Source organism: Myodes glareolus, chromosome 13 (assembly GCF_982192425.1).
Source record: "Myodes glareolus chromosome 13, mMyoGla1.1, whole genome shotgun sequence".
In the NCBI taxonomy this organism is placed as follows: Eukaryota; Metazoa; Chordata; class Mammalia; order Rodentia; family Cricetidae; genus Myodes; species Myodes glareolus.
Window position 1 is genome coordinate 29638561 of NC_142038.1, and position 20690 is coordinate 29659250.

Genomic DNA, 20690 nt, shown 5'->3' on the forward strand with positions numbered 1-20690 from the left:
TTTTGAAAGATATAAAACTTAGGAAAAAGTCACTTTGGCCAGCTCCAGTGGGGCACACCTGTAACCCCTGCCCCCAGGAGTTGAGAAAGTAAGACTGGGAAAGTAAGCTGAGGCCAGACTGGCTTGCATAAGGAAAACTTGATTCAATAAATGAGTAGATAAGCCCTTCAATACAGCTTCAGCATTTAACTGAATGAATATGGAGGATGGAGTGGGTACGCCTGAGTCTCTGAAGAACTATGTTGTAAACCAGCCAGTGTTCTACAATTCCATTAAACATTTTTTTTTTTTTTTTTGTGAATGACCTGCTGCAGGAGCTCCTTCCGCTCCTTCAGCCAATAGCTGCTGAGATACCAGCCCATTGGGGCGTGGTCTCTCTCTCTTTAAAAAAGCAGCGGCTGTCCTCCACTCTCTCTCTGGCTTCCGGCCACCACAACCGGCTCGTTTTCCTTGATCAAATCTTATTTTTCTTAGCTCAGAATGAATCCACAGCCTCTCATTTCCCGTGGAAACAAAAGCAAAATCTCTTCTCCAAAGTAGCGTACCTTTTGACTTCAATTTTGAAGCCAAGGTATTTTCAAAATACCTATCTTGGATTAATTCAGCCGCATTTATAAACAGATGACCTCTTGATGCTTAGAAGGATTTCATTAGGATTAGCATAGATCTTTAATCAATGAGTTCTACAGGATAAAAGTAAGACACAAAGTTTGAGTCATTTCCTTACTTCATTCACTGTAGATATTTTACAGATGTAAGTCAATAAAACTTATCTTCGGAAGAACTAAACTCAAAGAGAAACTGAACTAGGAGAATAAATTTTAATTTTGACATTCTACAGCAAATCTGAAATGTTTCAAGTTGTGGTAAAAGGAAAAATAAAGCTCCTATTTTCAATAAATTTAAATTTTATAGTGGCAAAAGAGAAAATTATAATGTTTTCTCAAGCTTAAACTCAGTAAAAATTCATTCTTTTGGGGAAATTTGGTAAGTTTTGTCCTAGAACACTATTTGTCAAAATGGTTTACAACTGGAAACAGACAAGAATAATCCTAAATTATCAAATTAAAGTATTTTTATCTTCTTCCATTATACTTTTGGCCCTCTTGATCTACAGCCTATAGGTTTAGAATCTTTGTCCCTAATGTTCTCTATTCTTTTCAAGATCAAAAAAATTAAATACACCTCTGAGATCAAGAAAGCTAAATAGCAATATCTTGTACTTACTTTCTGTTCTATAAACAAAAAGTCAGTTTGCAGAGATCTGGGGTGCACAATAATAAAATTTACCTCACAGGCTTCCAGCCCACGTAGATAGTTAATATGCAGCCTGCCCCATTATCTTGCTCTGTTAAGTAATGGTGCATCTTCTCCCGGTGAGCCCCAGGGGCCACTGGCTCCTTTTGAGAAATGAGGTATCACCTGAGTTGAGAATTCTCTGTCTGTTAGAAACCATATTGCAATCTTTGGGACTCTATAGGTATTGCACTGAATTATCTTGGTGGGGAGGTAGCTCATGGACATAATTTGGCCCAGAAAGGGATGGTTACCTTGAAAACCAACAAATCACAACATGTGTACACTAAGAGCAAGAGCACAGGGAGCCACAAGTGGTCTTACACAAGTGTCAGGGCCAAAGTTATTTCTAAATATGACATTTATACCATCACATCCATGTTTGGGGCTAATCCTGGCTGTCAGCTTGACATGCCTGGTAAGAAGGAACTATGCTGGCTAGTTTTGTGTCAACTTGACACAAACTCAAGTCATTTGAGAGAAGGGAGCCTCATCTGAGAAAGTACTTCCATAAGATCCAGCTGTAAGACATTTTCTTAATTAGTGATTGGTGTGGAAGGGTCCAGTCTATTCTGTACTGGTGGTCCTGCATTCTAAAGAAAGCGGGATTAGCAAACACCTGCCTCCAAGTTCCTTTCCTGTTTGAGTTCCTGTCCTGAACATTTTTGTTTTAACACAGAGACAGGTTTTCTCTGTAGCTTTGGAGCCAGTAATGGAACTAGCTCTAGCTCTTATAGACCAGGCTGGCCTCGAACTCACAGAGATCTGCCTGCCTCTGCCTCCCAAGTGCTGGGATTAAAGGCGTGCACCACCACTGCCCCGCTTTCCTGTTCTGACTTCTTTCCATGATAAACAGTGATATAGAAACATAAGCCAAGCAAACCCATTCTTCTCCAAGTTGCTTTTGGCCATGGTGTTTTCTGACAGCAATTAGTAACCTTAAGACAGAAGTTGGTAGCAGGAGTGGGGTGTTGCTGTGATGGACCTGACTATGTTGGTTTGGGGAGGATTGTGGAAGGACTTTGGAACTTTGGCCTAGAAAAATCAATGAGGGTTGAGAGCTCAGTGGCTTGTTCTGTAGGACCGTGGAAGATAAGAATGCTGAGATCAGTGCAGATGATGGAGGCCTGGCTTGTGAAGTTCAGAGGGAAGTAAAGATTCTACCAGGTCATTTGTGTGAAGAAACTGTGGTACTTGGTTAGGTGGAGTTAAAGAATTGGCTGTGATTACCAAGAAGCCAGAATGACTGAAGTAAAGCATTTGGTTTTCTGGAACAATGGATTCTGGCCAGCTGGTGCTGAAGAATCGGATATGATTAAGAAGAGACCAGCATCAGTGATGTGAAGTCTTCTAGGAAGTGGTTTCTGAGAGTTAACACACAAAAGCTGTGTCCTAAAAGGGGCCTAGGTGTACATCATTTACTCCTCCAGCACCTGGAGAAGGTCTTTGTCCATAGTAGAAAAGCAATAAATATCTGGGTGAAGTAATTATCAAAGCAACAAAATGTTTCCTTATATATCTATCAGTAGACGCCAGATTTTTTTTTGTAGTAACATCACGAAACTTTATGAAGCCGAACTTGAGAAGAACTCATTAATGACACTTATTTTATGCGCCACATCAAAATTTAGACTCTAGATGCAAAAGCACAGAGTTTGAAATATTTGGTTTGCTTAGTTTGTCAGTTGATTTCTTGGCATGTGATAGGGGAGTTCCGCCAATCACATTCTGTTTTTGGGGCGTGCCGCCCTCAGGCTAAAGCCTGCCTATAAACCTAGCAAGTGCGCTCTGCTCCGCTAGCTCTCTTTTTAGCCTGGCTCCTGCATCCAGACGGATCGATCGTTTGGATTCTGGTGTAAGCTGTTGTAAGTCTTACTTCTGTTTATTGAAGCTGTATATTTTGTATCAAGATAGTCTGGGGACTTTTCATTACCAATCGCCCTGCGACTTCAGGCATGGTCAGAAACCAACCTTGATCTGGCTCAGGATGGTTTGTGACCTCAGCACACCACTTTCTTCTTATAGGTGGATCAAAAGTTACTAAGTAGCTGCACTCATTCTAGACAGGGCTATTGAGCTTCAGATTCAGATCCCACTCACATTCCCTCTTCAAAGGCCCTCCAACCCAGAGTAACTAAAACCAAATGTCATTGTTCTTCACATAGCATCCTTCTCCCGGACTCCTATCTCAACCACCCCTGCCCACTACCATTACTGATAGATCCTTAAGTCCTACTATCAAACATATTACTAGATGTTATTTTACTTAACATTTAAATAATTTTCAAATATCTGTGTATCTCTTCATCCCCACCACTGCTGTCTTAATCCTAATAGTGTCCTCCTTGCTATCTACCTTATTATTCTTGTTTGCGGCTGCTGTTTGCTTCCCTGCAATGGCTTCATCTCTGGCCATCTCTGTTTCTCTTCAGTCTACACACAGCACAGACAGCATCATTTTCATTAAAGCATTGACTGACACAACGTTGTCAGCCTCTCCTTCCACATAAGATTGTGGAATGAAGCTCTTTTCCGCTAGCTCCTCTCATCTTGAATGGTGGGCTTCCCTTCTGTACAGAAGAAGCCCTTTGTGTTTTCCCTCAGCTCTTCAAAGTTGACTAGCTCACTTTGTCCATTTTGTTCCTGTTCTCTCTCTCTGCAAACATAGGTCTGCCCTCCCCTTCTCACCTAGGACTGTTACTAAACATCTGCCAGCTCTCAGGTATATCCTTTATTTTTCGAGGATATGGCCTTATCCGACTTGTCTTTCTACACATCACATGTGTAGGTCATACCACACGCGTCTCCTCCTATGAATCGTGTTCTCTTTTCTTCACAGCCGTTGTTTGACCCCAGTTAAAAGCCACTCAAGACATGATTATAACAAAAACAAATATAGTCTCCAGCTGTGTACCACCGGGGAGCCTATCAAGCGCTGATGCTTAGTTTCAAAGTCAGGATCACGCAGAGAGCCCTAGCTAAGCTCTGCAAGACGCTAAACAAAACAAAAACTAGTAAGTGTGGGAAAGGGCTCTGTAAGAATGAAATGAGGCTGCTAGGGTCAGAAAGAAATCAGAGAAAGTGATGTAAGAAAAGAATGTAAGATATGAGAATAGATTATATATAAAGTAAATATGTGTGTGTGTGTGTGTGTGAGAGAGAGAGAGAGAGAGAGAGAGAATTAGCAAAGAAAAGTTATGAATGAAAAAATAAAATGACAATAACAATAATGTGTAACAGATTGCAGATTTAATGGAAATATACACTAAATACTCTTTTAAACTCTCTATAGCCAAGGCTTTTGTTGCTTTCAGCGCATGTGTTTTTGTAATTACATATTCAATGCAATGAACCATTTAAATAAGCTTATTATTTAGCTCAGTATAGAGTGGGTGGGTGCACGGTGTTATAACGCTATTTTCCCTTCTGCCTCCCTATTTTTAAGTCTTTGATTCAAAACAGATTTTGTTTAAATAATATATTCTGATTATAGCTTCCTCTCCCCCAACTCCTCGAAGATCTGCCCTACCTCCTTGAGTTCATAGCCTTTTGTCCCTCAAACAAACAGGCATCCAAATAATAATAATAAAATAAAATAAAAACTGGAATAAGACAAAACAAAACAAACAAATAGAAGAAAAAGAGACCAGTGTTTTTTTTTGGGGGGGGGGTTCCTGAGTGTCTGAGTTAGGGGGCCTTCTCTGCGTCTCTCAGTTTCTTTCTTTTGTTTTATTTAATTCCAGTGTATTAGTTTTTGTTTTATCTTATTGTTTTATATTATATTTCATTATTATCCCATAGAAGTCTGTTCATTTTCTAATGAGAGATAGAGGTTGGATCCAGATGGGAGGGAAGCGAGGAGGAACTGGGAGGAGGAGATGGAGGGAAACCACAATGATGACATATACGTGGGGGGAAAACAATCTATTTCCAATAAAAGGAAAAATTTCTAAAAAAGAAAGAAAGAGCACATGAAAACCATATGGATGCCAAGACACATGAGTTCGTACACAATACCAAAACCCAAAAAAGTGGAAGTGGAATATATATACACCACACACACACACACACACACACACACACACACACACACACACAAATATATTCACTGACAGGAAATATGGTCCTAATAAAACAAAGTATCACACTATAGAACCTGTAAAATAATGTAATTTTATCAGGCAAATATGTGGCTATGACCCACAAAGGGGAATGGGTATGCCATAGCTTGTAGCTCCACATGTCGTTGTTTCTGGTCACCATATTTTTGTAAATAAATATATACGTGTGTGTGTGTATACAGGGAAATATAAGTATGCATTGAAAGAGTGTTCATTCATGTATCTGAGAAATCATTAATGATCAGAAATGTAGTCAAATCACTGAACTCTTTTTTTCGTGTCTCTGAACTCAGCTCCCAGAGAATTGTGAAATCGTCAGCTTTTTAAAAGTGTCTTTCCTTCCTGCTTTCCAACCACTGTGTTCTAACGGCCATTGTGTGCTCATGACTTTTACCGCCTAAGCCCTAGGTATTCAATATGTCTCCCTCCTTCCCTCTGTTACTATAAAACAAAGAATATACTGGATTATCTGTAAGTATCACAAATCATTATGCATTCTGAGGGAAAAAATCATAACAATAGAATTTACTCATATAAAATAAGCTGGTCGATGTAAGTGCTTCGAACACCCATGGATCTTTTATTCCAAATGTGTAGGATCTTGTATCAACAACACAACTCTTTGCCAAAGCTGTTGTTCTTAGCAAGTGCTTAAAATTATCAACCAGCACAGCGCAAGGAAAGGAAGCGTCTTTTCAAACTGCTTTAGAAGGAAAGCCCCACCCCTAAAGCTTAACGTGACATTCCTACCATAGGTCGTTGCTCAGACTTTGGAAACTCCCCAGCTATTTCCATATGACACTAACTTGTGATCTCCACCCCATGATTGATGTGGTTTGAATGCCAGCGTTACAGCTCCCTTGTCATCCAGAGTGATTTCCCAGGATGATCTGTTTCCTCTCAAAGCTCAGACATTCTAACTCACACTGGAACAACAGCCAAGGCAGCTCAACGAAGATCAAATTAAGTTACCATCAAGGGTATGTGAAAAGAATTTCCTTTTCCCTTGATTCTAGGCAATGTTCCTGCATGTTCTGAATATGACTGAAGATCTTAGGCATATCTCAGCTATGGTCATTAGGAAATCAAATTCTCTGTCTTTAAAGCTAAAAGAAATTAATTTTTAAACAACCATTTTGAGCTGCATTCTAACTTTATGCATCAAACAAAGGAAAGATTTGAGGATATTACCCAAATCACAGAAAATATCTTTCACTGTTGAATCTTTTGCTATGAAATATCTCAGGTAAAGAAGCTGAATCTGGGACCAAGCCACATTGTAAGTTCTCGCTCATTCACTGCTGTAGGTGACTTTCAGGCAGCAACTATGAATGTGTCTAGGGGTATTCTTGCCAGAGTTTACTTGAACGCAAAGTTAAAGACTATGCCCTATGTGAAAACAACCAGAAAGGAAGAAAGATCAAGAAAGTATATGCCTTGTTTAAAAATACGTAGAAATTTGTAGAATTTTTAGCAACATTGGCCTCTGCAACCTCATATCATAAACCCTTAAGCCTTTGGCCAAGCGCATACCTCCATTTCAAAACTCCCTATTGCTTGAGGCATGTGCCAGGACTGAACCCAAAAATGAAAATACTGAACCCAAAGCCTTATTCTGTATCCATCATCAGCAACAGTCTCTCGACTTTATCTCTTGTACTATTCATAGAAGTCATTTATTTCTTATCATTCCTAAAGCTATGCTTTTGTTGAGCGCCCTGTTGACTGTTGCTAAATGGTTGAAGAATAGCTAATTTCTTAAACAGTTATAACTCATATCGCCCTCAAAACTTACCATTCAACACACACACACACACACACACACACACCCCTACCTGCCCCCCTCCCCCAAACAGACCATGTTTACTTTCACTGTTGGGATTTGTGAATTTTGCTTCTTCTGTTTGGACTGTTCTGTCATCTTTACTCTTTCTCATTGCGTTCGGCACATCCTTCATGGCTGGGCTTAGTAATTAGACAGTAGACCCTTTCCCACAACCAAAGATCTGATGAGTGCCCCTTCTCTGAGCATGTTTAGCCAACAGAAATTTTCAAATGAAACACAGTCAAATGTAGATGCTCAGACATCATGGTTTTATGGCATTGATTTTTTTCTTTTTTTTTTCTTTTTTTAAATTTGATTCTATTGAGCTATACATTTTTCTCTGCTCCCCTCCTTTCCTCTCCCCTCCCCTTCAACCCTCTAACATGATCCACATGCTCCCAATTTTCTCAGGAGATCTTGTCTTTTTCTACTTCCCGTGTAGATTAGATCCATGTATGTCTCTCTTAGGGTCCTCATTGATGTCTAGGTTCTCTGGGGTTGTGAATTGTAGGCTGGTTTTCTTTGCTTTATGTCTAAAAGCCACTTATGAATGAGTACATATGATATTTATCTTTCTGGGTCTGGGTTATCTCATTCAATATGATGTTTTCTAGAACTATCCATTTGCCTGCAAATTTTAAGATGTTCTTATTTTTTTCTGCTGTGTAATACTCCATTGTGTAAATGTATCACATTTTCCTTATCCATTCTTTAGCCAAGGGGCATTTAGGCTGTTTCCAGGTTCTGCCTATGACAAACAGTGCTGCTATGAACATAGTTGAGCACATGACCTTGTGGTACAATTGAGCATTTTGTTCCTGATGTCAGGGACACTGGGTTGAACTCAGAGCAGTGATACAGCTTTAATCTGTGCAGTGATGAACCACACAGGCTAGGGGGCAGAACTTGGGGTGGGCTTTGATTGTTCTTTAAATCATTTCATTGCAGGTCTATTTGTAAAGATCACATCTCCATACTTTGGTATCCTTTCCTTCTGAACATTACAATTCATAAACTGTTTGGACAGTGTCATTTGTTGGAATTTAAGCACCCAGGCTTTCTTGTAACAACTTACTTCTGCTATTGTTTTTCTCTAAACTAGAAAGATGCCCCTAAATTGTGACAGCTTTAATGTATAATGGGGACTAGAGAGATGGCTCAGTGGTTAAGAGCATTTCCTGCTATTCCAAAGGTCCTGAGTTCAATTCCCAGCAACCATGTGGTGGCTCACAACCATCTGTAATGAGGTCTGGTGCCCTCTTCTGGCCTTCAGGCATACATGGAAGGAATGCTGTATACATAATAAATAAATAAATATTAAAAAAGATTGCTGAATAATGTATAATGGCCTATTGCAAAGTACTACTTTTCATTGTAGCTTTTCTATCATTACTTCAATATGGTGGCCTGAAAGAAAATGGCCCTCAGAAGGAGTGGTACTATTAGGAGGTGTGGCCTTATTGGAGTAGGTGTGGCCTTGTTGGAGTAGGTGTGCTCTTGTTAGAGGAAATTTTGGTATGTTGCCTTGAAATTGTTCCTGGGATATTTTGGTGAAGAATGTGGCTGCTTTTTGTGCTTATCTGAAAAGCTGGCCTGAGGTTGAACTGAAGATCTTTGGATTAATTTTCTTGGCAAAGGAAATCTCAAAACAGCCTCGTATAGTGTTTGGTATGTGGTTAATAGTTTTAACTCTAATGAAGATCTATAATGAAAAGGAACAAACTGAGCAAGGAAACATATTCGAGGAGAAAAGTAGCACCAGAAAGTGGAATGGAGCTAAGTCTTGTATTCAAGGAGACAAACAGATTAAGAAATGAAATAAAGGGAGTGATGGCCTCAGGGCAAGATCCTACGTAGCTAAATTTCCAATTTGTGAAAATGAATTAAAGAAAAGCTTATAACCAGGTGAGGTGGTACGTGCCTTTAAATCCAGTACTTGGAAGGCAGAGGCTGGTGGATCTCTGAGGTTGAGGCCAACCTGGTCTACAGAGCAAGTTCAAAGACAGCTAAGCTTAGGCAGTGAAGAAAAACAGAAAGATGTTAAAGATGTAATTAAATGAGTAGGCCATGTCACAGTCCTGGCAATCAGCAGAACTTAGCATCTTTAGCCAAATGGTTCTGGAGTTAAGGCTCGAAGAAATGGACCATGAAATTTTCCTCCACATCTAAGGAAAGTCTCTGAGGCCAGGCATGTGTCAGGGGTGGTCCTGAATGGAGTCCTGGAGAGGCCATTACATAAAACTGTGAAGTTGAAGGCTGGATTGTCATGGAAACCCCAAGATGTTGGAGATGCCAGAGTAGTGGTATACCTCTGCCAAGGAATACCTGCTAACAGGGAGTGGAAACAGCCCAAAAGAGAGAAGTATGTTGCAGTCAACAAACCTGAAAGCAGTTGGAGATCTGAAGAACATTTTGACATTTGTCATGGAGATGCAGAGTTTGGAGTTTGCCCAGCTTGGTTTTAGTCTTGCTTTGGTCCAGTATTTCCTCACTATGCTCCATTCCCTGTGCTTTGGAATGGTAATGTATATCCTATGCCATTATATGTTGGAAGTATGTGATCTGCTTTTCTATTTTGATTTTAAAGGGGTGACAGTTAAGAGGTTGCATGAATCTCAGAAGAAACTTTGAACGTTGATGTTTTTAAACATTGTTGAGACTGTGACAAACTATGGGGACTTTTGAAGTTGGACTAAATGTATCTTTGCATTATAATATCACTTTGGAGGCCAGGTAGTGGAATGTGGAGGTTCGAAAGAAAATGACCCTCAAAGGGAGTGGTACTATTAGGAAGTGTGGCTTTGTTGGAGAAGGTATGGTCTTACTGGAGGAGGAGTGTCACTGTAGGTCTCATAAATGCTGAAGACATCTCTCAGGGTCTCAGATCACTTCCTTTTGCCTGAAAGATGTAGGACCCTCAGTTGCTTCTCCAGCACCATGTCTGTCATCTGTATGCCACCATGTCACATCGTGATGATAATGGAGGAAACCTCTGAAAATGTAAGCCACTTCAATGATCTGTTTTTCCTTTTAAGAGTTGTCATGGTTGACTTTTAAGGATTTTGTTTCGTCCTTGGCACCATCCCCTTGTTTGGTTCCTGACACGGATCCTGGCACCTGAGAGGTATATGGCAAGTCCTTGCAACCATTGTTTTTAGTTTATCTTGGTCCACAACTCAGATAATCGAAGGTGGCTTACAGCAGTGTAGACCACATAGTAGTCTTAGAAGGCTGGATGTGATGCTTAATAAACAAATTCACCCTAAAAAAACTGTGTGGTCATGGTGTCTCTTCACAGCAATAGAAACCATAATCAAGATATCCAAACTGTAATTATTCAAAAGTATTGTGAACTAAAACAGGAGCAGATGAATTTAGAAATCAGAATTATTTTACCCAAAGAAGTCATTTATTTTTAACAGTCCTTACCTGTTTATTTAGGCTACAAATAAGACCTAGCTGTAGTCAGCATTGAGTCTCACGTTGCCATACTTTGCCATCTTTGTGTGTCTGACACTCAGGATCTATTTCTCAATTCTCCTTTTCCAGTCTTAGGAAAAATATAACACGAGTGCATTCAAACTCATAAAGCAGTGGCTTTTCACCTTCCTAATTCCGTGACCTCATGCTGTGGTGACTGCTCCTAACCATGAAATTGATTTCAATGCTGCTTCATAACTTTAATTTTGCTACTGTTATGAATGCAATGTAAATATGCATTTTCCAATGGTCTTAGGCAACCCCTGTGAAAGTGTCCTTCGACCCCTGACAGCAGTCATGACCCACAGGTGGAGAATAACGGATAAGAAGGATTAGCCCAGCTTTGCTCAGAATACCTCTTGCATTTGTATTTGTGGAACGGGAGCTATCAATCAGAAGGAATAACCCTTAGAAGAAATTCAAGAGAAAACAGGTCTTCATTTTGTCTTCAGTGTGTATATAAAAGGCATGTGCTGTACCCAGTGGCCAAAGGGCTAGTTTCGAAACTGTCTAAACTCTCCTATCTGACATGAATTAACATCCAGCATTCACCAGAAAAAAAAAAAAAACATGGCTAAAGAAGTAATTAAAACATAGTCTCAATAGATGGAAATTGTAAAAAGAAGAAAACAAATTTTAGATTGACAAACTACAATAACTTGAGACTAGTGAAATAAAAAAAGTCTTTGCCAAGCTTGTTAGTGGAGTCTCACCCTGTTATCCCTCTAGCTTCCCGATCCTTGCAGTCACCATCAAAGGAAATCAGAAGAGACAGACAGAGCATAGTCTAGAAGGCAGGGTAGAGTTAATCAAGGAGTAATGTGAGCTGCCATCAAGGGTAAGAGAAGCCAGTGCTTTGGCCCTTGTGGTGAATAAACACCCAAGGGGTGGGAGTGGACCACTGTGTTGCTCTACACATACAGATTTGCTCTTATTTTTCTAAATTCTCTGAAATAGATGGCTGCGCTGATGGATTCTCTCCTTGGCACCTTCATCTGGGTTAGATCCTACTCTTATTTCCCCAATGGACATTTGCAAATCCCAAGACAGGACAGTGCTTCGAACCAAAGTAGCCTCTTAAGTCTTGCTCCAAGAATGGGCAAGTCTCAAAAATTTTTATTGGAAACTGGACTTAGAAAAAGCATGCAAATCTAATACCTGTTCCTCCTGAGCCCTCCTTAGATTTTGCTATTATTGCCTTGTTTGTTTGGCAGCTGTCTGAACACGTTTAGTGATATCTACCCACCATATCCGAGGAACTGGTAAAAAGAGTTGGGGTGCTCACAGTCACCGTGGAATGGCACTGGTTTGGGGAGGGTCCTCTTTGACTTTCTTTTCCTTTTCTTTAATTATTCTATTGATCTTTCCAGTGTTCTGGGACATACAACTGCTCAGAAACCCATATAATCAAGCATATTTAACTTAGTATGTTTTGTGGGCATAGTTTTTAGGTAAGTCTGCAGATGTTCTGATTCTTAAATAGATTCATTAACTAACTACTTCATAACACAAGGGATTAAACCTAGGGCTTCGCCTAATTTGAGCCAGCACTTGATCACCAAGGTAGACTATAGCTTTTCCTGACTTTTCCTTTCTTCTTTCTTTCCTTTTCTTTTCCCCCTTTCATTCATTTATCTACTTCTTTTGAGACAGGCTCACTGATTTGCCAAATTTGACTAGGGACTTGTGGTTTTTCTGCCTGGGCTCAGTGAACCAGTATACCGCGCCTTGATTAATTTCCACTGTGATGTACTTTGTGCTGAGGGTGTTCATTAGCTTGAACCCTTCTACCTTCCTTTGCAAATGAAGCCAATTCCTTCAGGAAGAGTTTTAACTGTTCTGTTTTATGACGTGTCTCTCTCAGAGGCTCCAGTCAGGTAAATCTCCATGCTTCTCTCTGGGGATAATTCCATTAGACAATGTGAACACTAAGCAGAAAACAAAACAAAACAAAAAACAACCATGGGAGTGGAGGGGTTTCAATCTCAGCTTGCCACTCTCAGCTTGGAACCATGCTTCACTAGCTAAAGCGAGGCTGATACAGTATTTGCTATGGCCATGGTAATGAATCTACCCTGGAGTGGGGCTAGTTGGAAGAAAAAGAAACACACCTCTTAGTTGCATTGGCCTATAACTCAGCCTCTGCAACTCGTAGCTGGGACAGGATGAGAAGTGTTTCCCCTACCTGTTGAAAAGACGCACAGACCTCTATTGAGAAGTTCGTGGACCCCTGGAAGCATTCATTTGGGTGCAACATTATGAAGCTGAAGGGGAATGGGAAGAAAGCAGCTTGTTGTTTAGACGCCACTCTCAAGGTTCTTTCTCATCAGTCTTTAGGAGACTTATTTGAACAAAGTTTATTTCATTTGTTAAATGCTTTTAGGGCCATTTCCAGAGAATTCAAATGATTGGTGGGTTAGAGAAAATTCCCGCTAACTACTACACAGAACTCCTCACTCAGCAGTACAAAGGCAGAATTCCTTGTGTGTTCCTTTTTACTGAATAATCATATGTAGCCCAGATTATTGAACTGAAATCAGGATTTTGGAATTAGGAAGCCAAGAGTCTACAACACTTGTCAGGAAAAGACAGGTGACAAAACACACAAAGAATGTTCACGAGGTGTAGAACTCGGTATCGTCTAATGAGTTCTAGCAAAATGTCAAGAAAAAGAAAGAGACAGCTGGATAATTGTCAAGAACGTGCTATATTGGAATCCTAAATGGATGTGTATGTGTCTTTCCACAATTATCTGATTGCATTGAAACAATCAAGTCACAAGCTCCACCCATGTCATTGACTGTAATTTACCAAATAATCCTAATTTACATTGATAGCTGGCCAATGTAAACACAGGTATTTTTATTCAACCTTAACAAGCAATGTTAGCTCTCAGGGCATATAGCACACATCACACAGCAAATCCATCTTTATCTGTATTTGTAAATTGCCAAATTCTCTAAAAGAATTAAAGAGGCTCTAGCAGAATGCAAGGAGCGCCAGAGTCCTTGAAACGGTAGGGGCAGATAGCACACACAGATTCAATGACCATCTCTGTGTGAGTCATCCAGAGAACTCTGCTGGAGGTCTCCTAGGAGAGTTGCCATGGAGACAAGCTGCAGGGTTAGAACTGAGCTGAGCCTCCATGGTGAACAGAACTTCTGGGTTGAACTGATCGAGAGAAGCAGGAAATGGGACTGTGTCGTCTGAAGTAGAGGCAAGAAGCACAACTATGTCCAGATGAAGGGATGCATGGAAGGCGTCTTGAGCAGATATCACCACCAGTGGGAATCAACCTGCGATGCAGGCCCTGTGTCAGTCCAGCATTCTCTGTCTGGGTTAGATGACAGGCTGGTGAGGGTCACCACCATAGCAGTCAGGTGTGGTCCTCTTCATGCGTCCTTTAGTCTGGTGTGTTTGTTGAGCTCTCCAACTAGGTTCCTTGGTAAGATTTGAGCATGCCCATGAGCTCACATGGTTCCAATTTATACTGGCATATGTAGAGTTCAGCACCCATTTTCCTTTTAGAATTAAAAGCTTTATCAGCCTGTGTGTCCTGTTTAGAGACAGACAGGCGGTGCTGTTTATGCGTCCACCAAGGTTATCCAGCCTCTGTGTCTGCATTCAAAGTGGAGTCAAAAGCTGCGTGTAAAATGGAATCTCTTAGGGCAAGGCACAGCCTGAGAAACCCTGTTTTATAGAATACGAGAGCCCGATCTCATCAGTAATCGCTAGAACAGAAAAGCCAAAAGCAAGAAGAAAATTTACAATCAAGGGACCACAGTTTTGTGTGGGTATCAGGTCAGTGTGTGTGAGGTCTGCCATTATAGGGTTTCCCACAGAATCCTATGTCTGCTAGAGAAGCCGCAAGTTTCATTTTCATTGTGCTTTTTGTTATTTATTCCAGGAAGGCATTGGAGGAAAATAAGAGCTGAAATATTCAGATGGTAAAATAATTGGGGCAATGTATAGTCAGGCTAAAATGCAGTTCAAATAACTGGGGAAGCTTTCTGACCCAGAAACCCTAGAAATGCTGTAAAGTACATCAAATATCTCGTTCATTTCTACGTTACTAACATACATACAACATAAAACTAACTATTCTTTCTTCCCTCCTTCCTTTCGTTCTTTGTTCCAGTAATCAAGTCTTGTTGCCACGGAGTGACAAGCCCAATTAAGTGCTTGCTATTTTAAGTGCACAGTCTCGTGTTATTAAATATGTGCACTTTATCACAAACTGTCAACATGACCTCGCTCCAGTACATGACTTTTAATCTTTCTGAAAAGAGGCTTCACATGCACACACAACCCCCTCACTCCCATCCTCCCATCCTGACAACTAGTCTTCCCTTCTCAGACTCTATGAGAGATGACGCTAAGCATTTCATATGAGTGAAAGCATTCAATACTTGTTTTATTTTTAAAAACGGTGATGTCATTGCCTCAGCTCCCTCACCAGCCATCCATCAACTCCCAGCAGTCAGAATCCCCTTGCTTCTTCAGAATCAGTAAATTTCATCGTATGTCCTCGCCACGTTTCTTATCCTCTCCTCTAAAGACACAAGGGAGTTGCCATGAACTGTCGTGAGTGCCGCTGCTGCGAATACTGACGTACACCCACTTGCTTGAAGCCCTGTTGTCAACAAATGGCATTGGCAAATGCATCAAAGACTTCAGTGTGAAACCCAAAACACTGAAACTGTTAGAAGAAAACCCAGGCACTATCCTACGAGACGGAAGTGTAGGAAAGGACTTCATGAGTAGGACTCCACCTGCCCACAAATTAAGGTAAAGCCTTGGCAAATGAGTCCTCATGAAGCTTAAACACTTCTGCATGTCGAGGGAATGAATCAGTTAAGCAAAGAGGAAGCCTACAGAGTGGAAGAGAGTCTTGGCCAGCCAATTTAAAAATGAGTTAGAGGACCGAATCGAGAATTCTCAAAAGATGAAATAAAAAATGGCTGAAAATATCTTTAAATGTGTTCAACATTCTTATCAATTATGGAAATCCAAATTAAAACAGCTCTGAGATCTCATTTTGGCACAGCCAGAAGGACTAAGATCAATAAAACAACTGAAGACAAACGAAGGGATGTGGGGCAAGGGAGCCCTCTCACTTATTAGCGGGATTTTAACCATGGAAATCAATGTGGAGAATTCTATAAAGCTAAAGGGCAATCGACCACATGACCCAGATATACCACTTCTTGGTGTATACACAAAGGACTCAACATCCCACTTCAAAGACACTTGCCCAGCTGTGTTTATTCACCTCTCTTCATGAAAGCGAGGACATGGAATCAACCTAAAATATTAAGTTTGTGGAAGCAAACATTCTCAAGATGCTACAAACATCAAAACTTACAACAGTTACAGAACCAAGGAAGTCCCAAAATTACCTTACAAAAACAAGATCATAAAAAACTTGAGATATATTTAAAGAAACACAGGAACACATATTCTTCAAAAATTTTATTCAGTGTGTGTGTGTGTGTGTGTGTGTGTGTGTGTGTGTGTGTGCGCGCGCGCGCGCGCGTGCATGCACTCATGCATGCGCTGCATGGATACCATGGTGCACATGTGGAAGTCAAAGGACAACTTCTAGAACTGGTTCTCTCCTTTTACAATGGGTTCTGGAAACTCAGTTCAGGTCACGAGACCTGCATGGTCTCTACCCACTTGAGCGTAAAGTTTCTTCACCCAATTGAGTCATCATAGGAGTCCAGACCTGCATGACAAGTGTCTTACCGACCTGAGTCCCCTGGTAGAGTTTTTCACCAGAAAAACTCTACATTTTCCATAAAGGAAAGGCTTGGAAATAATTAGCAGCAATGATAACAAAAGCAATCAGTATTTTTTGATACTTATGCAAATTTGATTGTATAAATTATTTATGAAAAGTAATAAATAGACTGTGTGGTAGTTTGAATACAATTTGCCCCCATAATCTTCTAGGGAATGGCACTATTAGGATCCAATTGTAGATTACAAATCTATTCTGTTAAAAGATATGCTGCAAAAGAGGTCCAGACAGAAAAACCTCTAAACAAGTTCCAGTGTGTTTTAGAATGTGCGTAGGTTTAAGAAAGAAGGAATATGTATGTAGGCAGTTATAGAAAGAAATAAAGAGTTTTATAAAACAAAATAAAGTCTTTAAAGAGACTTTAAAGAGTAATGTAAAATAAAAGTCACGTAAATATGGGAAACACACAGGGGAGTCAGGATCCTGCATGCTCTTGTGTTGACTTTTGATTTGTTGATTGCTGAAAGCAAAAGACCTGGAATTGAAAGAGAGACTGTTAAATTCTTTGGAGAAGTATTTTTGCTTTTGTGTGTGTGTGTGTGTTTTTTTTTTTGCTTTCTTTGTTTTAGGTTGAAGGTTAATTTGGATCAGAAAAGTTAATGCTGGTCTTCCCAGGGCTTGGCTATTTTCTCTCTGAGATTCGAAAGATGACTTCAATCACATGCAACAGAAAGCAGTCTAGAGAACACAATGTCCACATTCCCAAGAGCTGGGTTGTGGGAGGTTTTTGGTTATTTTGTGGGTTATGAATGTTTGTTATCATTTAGGGGGATATAGAATTAAGGATAAAGAAAAAAAACATTAATCTTAGATATTTTGCCTTGGCATGGATTTTGGTATATAGATAGAAATTCAAAGTCAATTTTATTATACTGTATATATTTTTACACTCTTGCTTAAAGAATTTTTGTGTATTGATACCAATTAAAGGTTATTTTGTTACAACATAGTATTCATGTTTCTGCTCTTGTTTGAGGTATGGTACCTAGGCAGTTCATTTGAAAATGTAAGGCTAAATTCTAGTTTTTAAAAACTATCATTATGAACTATTTGGAATAATGAAAGAACACAGGTCAGTAATTAGTCATCTATAACAATCAAATTTGTAGATACGTTTGGTATGATTTCCAGATCATTCAGAGATATATTTTAGATAGACAAATAGTCTTCAAACCTTTCAAAGATCTACAGAATATAGCATTTAAGATGCTTTATTAATTTAGAGCTTTTCATAGCAATGAGACACATCTGCTCCTGGCAGCACCCATTTACCTTAGAGATGATTGGCTCTTTATGGAGCTTGTTTCAATGTGGCAATAGCAAGGCAGGAGAAAGGACAGGTAGGGCTAGGAGGCAGGGGGTATAAACAGAAGGAGAAATCTTGGAAGAGAAAAAGAAGTAGCCAGAGAAGGAGGAGGACATTGGGTGCCAGCCACACAGCTCCACAGCAAACCATGGGGTAAGAGTAAGATTTACTGAAATAAGAGAATTGGAAAAGACCAGAGGCAAACGGTAGACAGGATAATTTAAGTTAATGAAAGCTGGAAAGAAACAAGCCAAGCCAAGGCTGGGCCTTTATAAGTAAAAATAAGCCTCCATCTGGTTTATTTGGGAGCTGGTTGGTGGGCCTCCCAAAAGAATAAAGAGAAAAAAATCATATTACACATATACAAATTAAAATTTTAATAACTAGTATAAAAAGGAAATAAAATATATTACTTCTATTCTAACAAAAGATAACAAAAACCATGAGACTTATGGTCAAGCAAAATAAGATTTTAAGAAAGAGGAAGAAGAGGAAGAGAAAAAGGAGGAGGGGGAGGAGGAAGGGAAAGAGCAGAAAGGGAAGAGGAGGAGGAGGGATGAGTCATATCCAAAGCATAAAATGGGATAGGAGGGAAAGCAATAAACATATTTAAACCAAGTCAAGCTCTGTCCACTGATGGAGCAGATACAGGGCCAACATCACTGAAGAATAAAGTTGAAAAATGAGCCATCCACAGCAGTACAGATTTACTAACTAAAACAAAGAGCTGTATTTGAACTGTTTTTGTCAGGAGAGTTACCTTTTAAACTTTTTGACATGGCTGAACTAATCTCCAATAATTACAAAAGATTATAGTGACATGGTTTAGAAGTCAGAGTTAGACCACCGTCCTGGGGCATCTAGAAGAATCTTGGTAGCCAGATAATGTAAGGAGGGTTGTGGTTTGTGGGGCAGAAAATGAAATTGGTATTTGTGTAATGAAGTACTACAATATGTGACACCACTGAGGACAGATTTAATGAACATAATGATAACAGAATATTCTGAGAAACCTGTCCATTGGGAATCAAAGAATAAAAAACACCACACACACACACACACACACACACACACACACACACACACACACCCCTCCTAACACTCCTATGCACACTACTGTGCTGTTCTCTGTGAGGATTGAGAGACTGTATGGTAAAGTAAGAGCTAACTGATAACAAATAGGGTTCCTCAACAGAAAAACTCCAGATTTTGCAACAGAAAGTCGAAGAGAAAGACTGTGGAAGGGGTAGGAGGTAGATGAAAAGATAAAAGAAAGAGAGAGGAAGGAGAAAGAGAAGAGGATTGTCAAGACAGAAGAGGGGAGGGCAAAGGAGAATACGAACCAAATGCCCATCTCTCTCTTGGAAGCCTGTGTAAGCTTGCTAGTATATAACCATGAGCAATGGGATTGCTCTGTCTTTATAAAGAAATAATTGAAATGATGTTAAACCATCATAAAACTACACAAGCAAAGAATTCTATCATCCTCCATCTACCACTATGTCTTTTCCAAGGAACACCCACACAGCATCCATGTTGGTTTTTCTTTATGTCAGTAGTACAGCGATGTCATCATTAGCTGAGTTAGAGAGAAGTACATCCCCCAGGGAGGGGAGCACATTCTGAGAAATGTCATCACTCAATTTTCTCACTTCATTAAGTACAGGATATCCTTACACAAACCAAGATGCCCAAGTCCTTCTAGGTACCTAGCTGGGTTGCAATCCCACACTGACTAAAATGTCATTAACTACCAGATAGCTCCTACTTTATCCCTCTTTGAATAGACAAATGCTATGTGCAATTAATATAATATTAACATAGTATTTGTTTATGTGTGTGTCTTTCAACCAAATTTTGTGTGAAAGTTAGTTACTAAGCCAAGGAACCTTAAATGACTCCACTGAGATCATTCAGCAAGTAAGAAACAGAGCAGAATTTTGGCTCAAAGCAGTCTAGATAAGATCACATTTCTCTTTTGATTGTTTTAATTACCATCGATTATTTTTAAAAATTTCTTTTATTTTTAATAATTTATATAAGTGTGTCTATGTATAGCTGTGAGTATGTGTGAGTACAGGTGCCTGTGGAGCCCAGCAGAAGGCGCCAGATCCCCTGGAGTTGGAGTTGTAGGTGGTTGTGAGTCACCTGACATGAACACTGGGAACTGAACCCAGGTTGTCTACAAATGCAGTGAGGTCTCCTAACCACTGAACCATTGTTCTACTCAGCACCCCCAAAGCACATCTCTTAATCTGAATTAGAAGTCTCTAGACTCAAAATGGCAGGTCTCAGAGACAACTCAGGATAAGCTAGGAGGCAACAGGCTGGGACCCCCAAGAAGGTATCAGGCTGGGAACACCAAGGCCATTCTTCTCCGGCCTAGCTGTCTCAAGTATACTTTACCGGTCAGGCCACAGGTCCAAAACACAGGAGAGCAAGATGCGTGTTCTCCTCACTGCAGTGTTGGCCTACGTACAGCCATGGCGACTGATACAGGATAACAGAGCACAGAACCCAAGTAACAGTTTAGAATGCCTGTCCATCCCAAGAGCACAGAAAATGGATATTCTTCCCACGCTAATTTCAATACTCCTTAAAACCACGGGCCAAGGCTCTTTCTTTTATGAAGTAGTAAGCTAAATTGCAAAGAAGTCTAGTAAATAAACAAAGTACTCTCTGCTGGAGCTCTAATTTGTTCGCGGTGTGCATGGTCCCAAGTTCCATTTAGATTCCATCACTTCTCACGAAGTCCCTGACTCTTTGTGGGTCTGGAAGTCCCCCCATTAAATCACACCCATTGGCCTCTGAAGTGCCAGTTCTCAGGGAGTGAGACGTGGATATATCAGAGCCAACCCA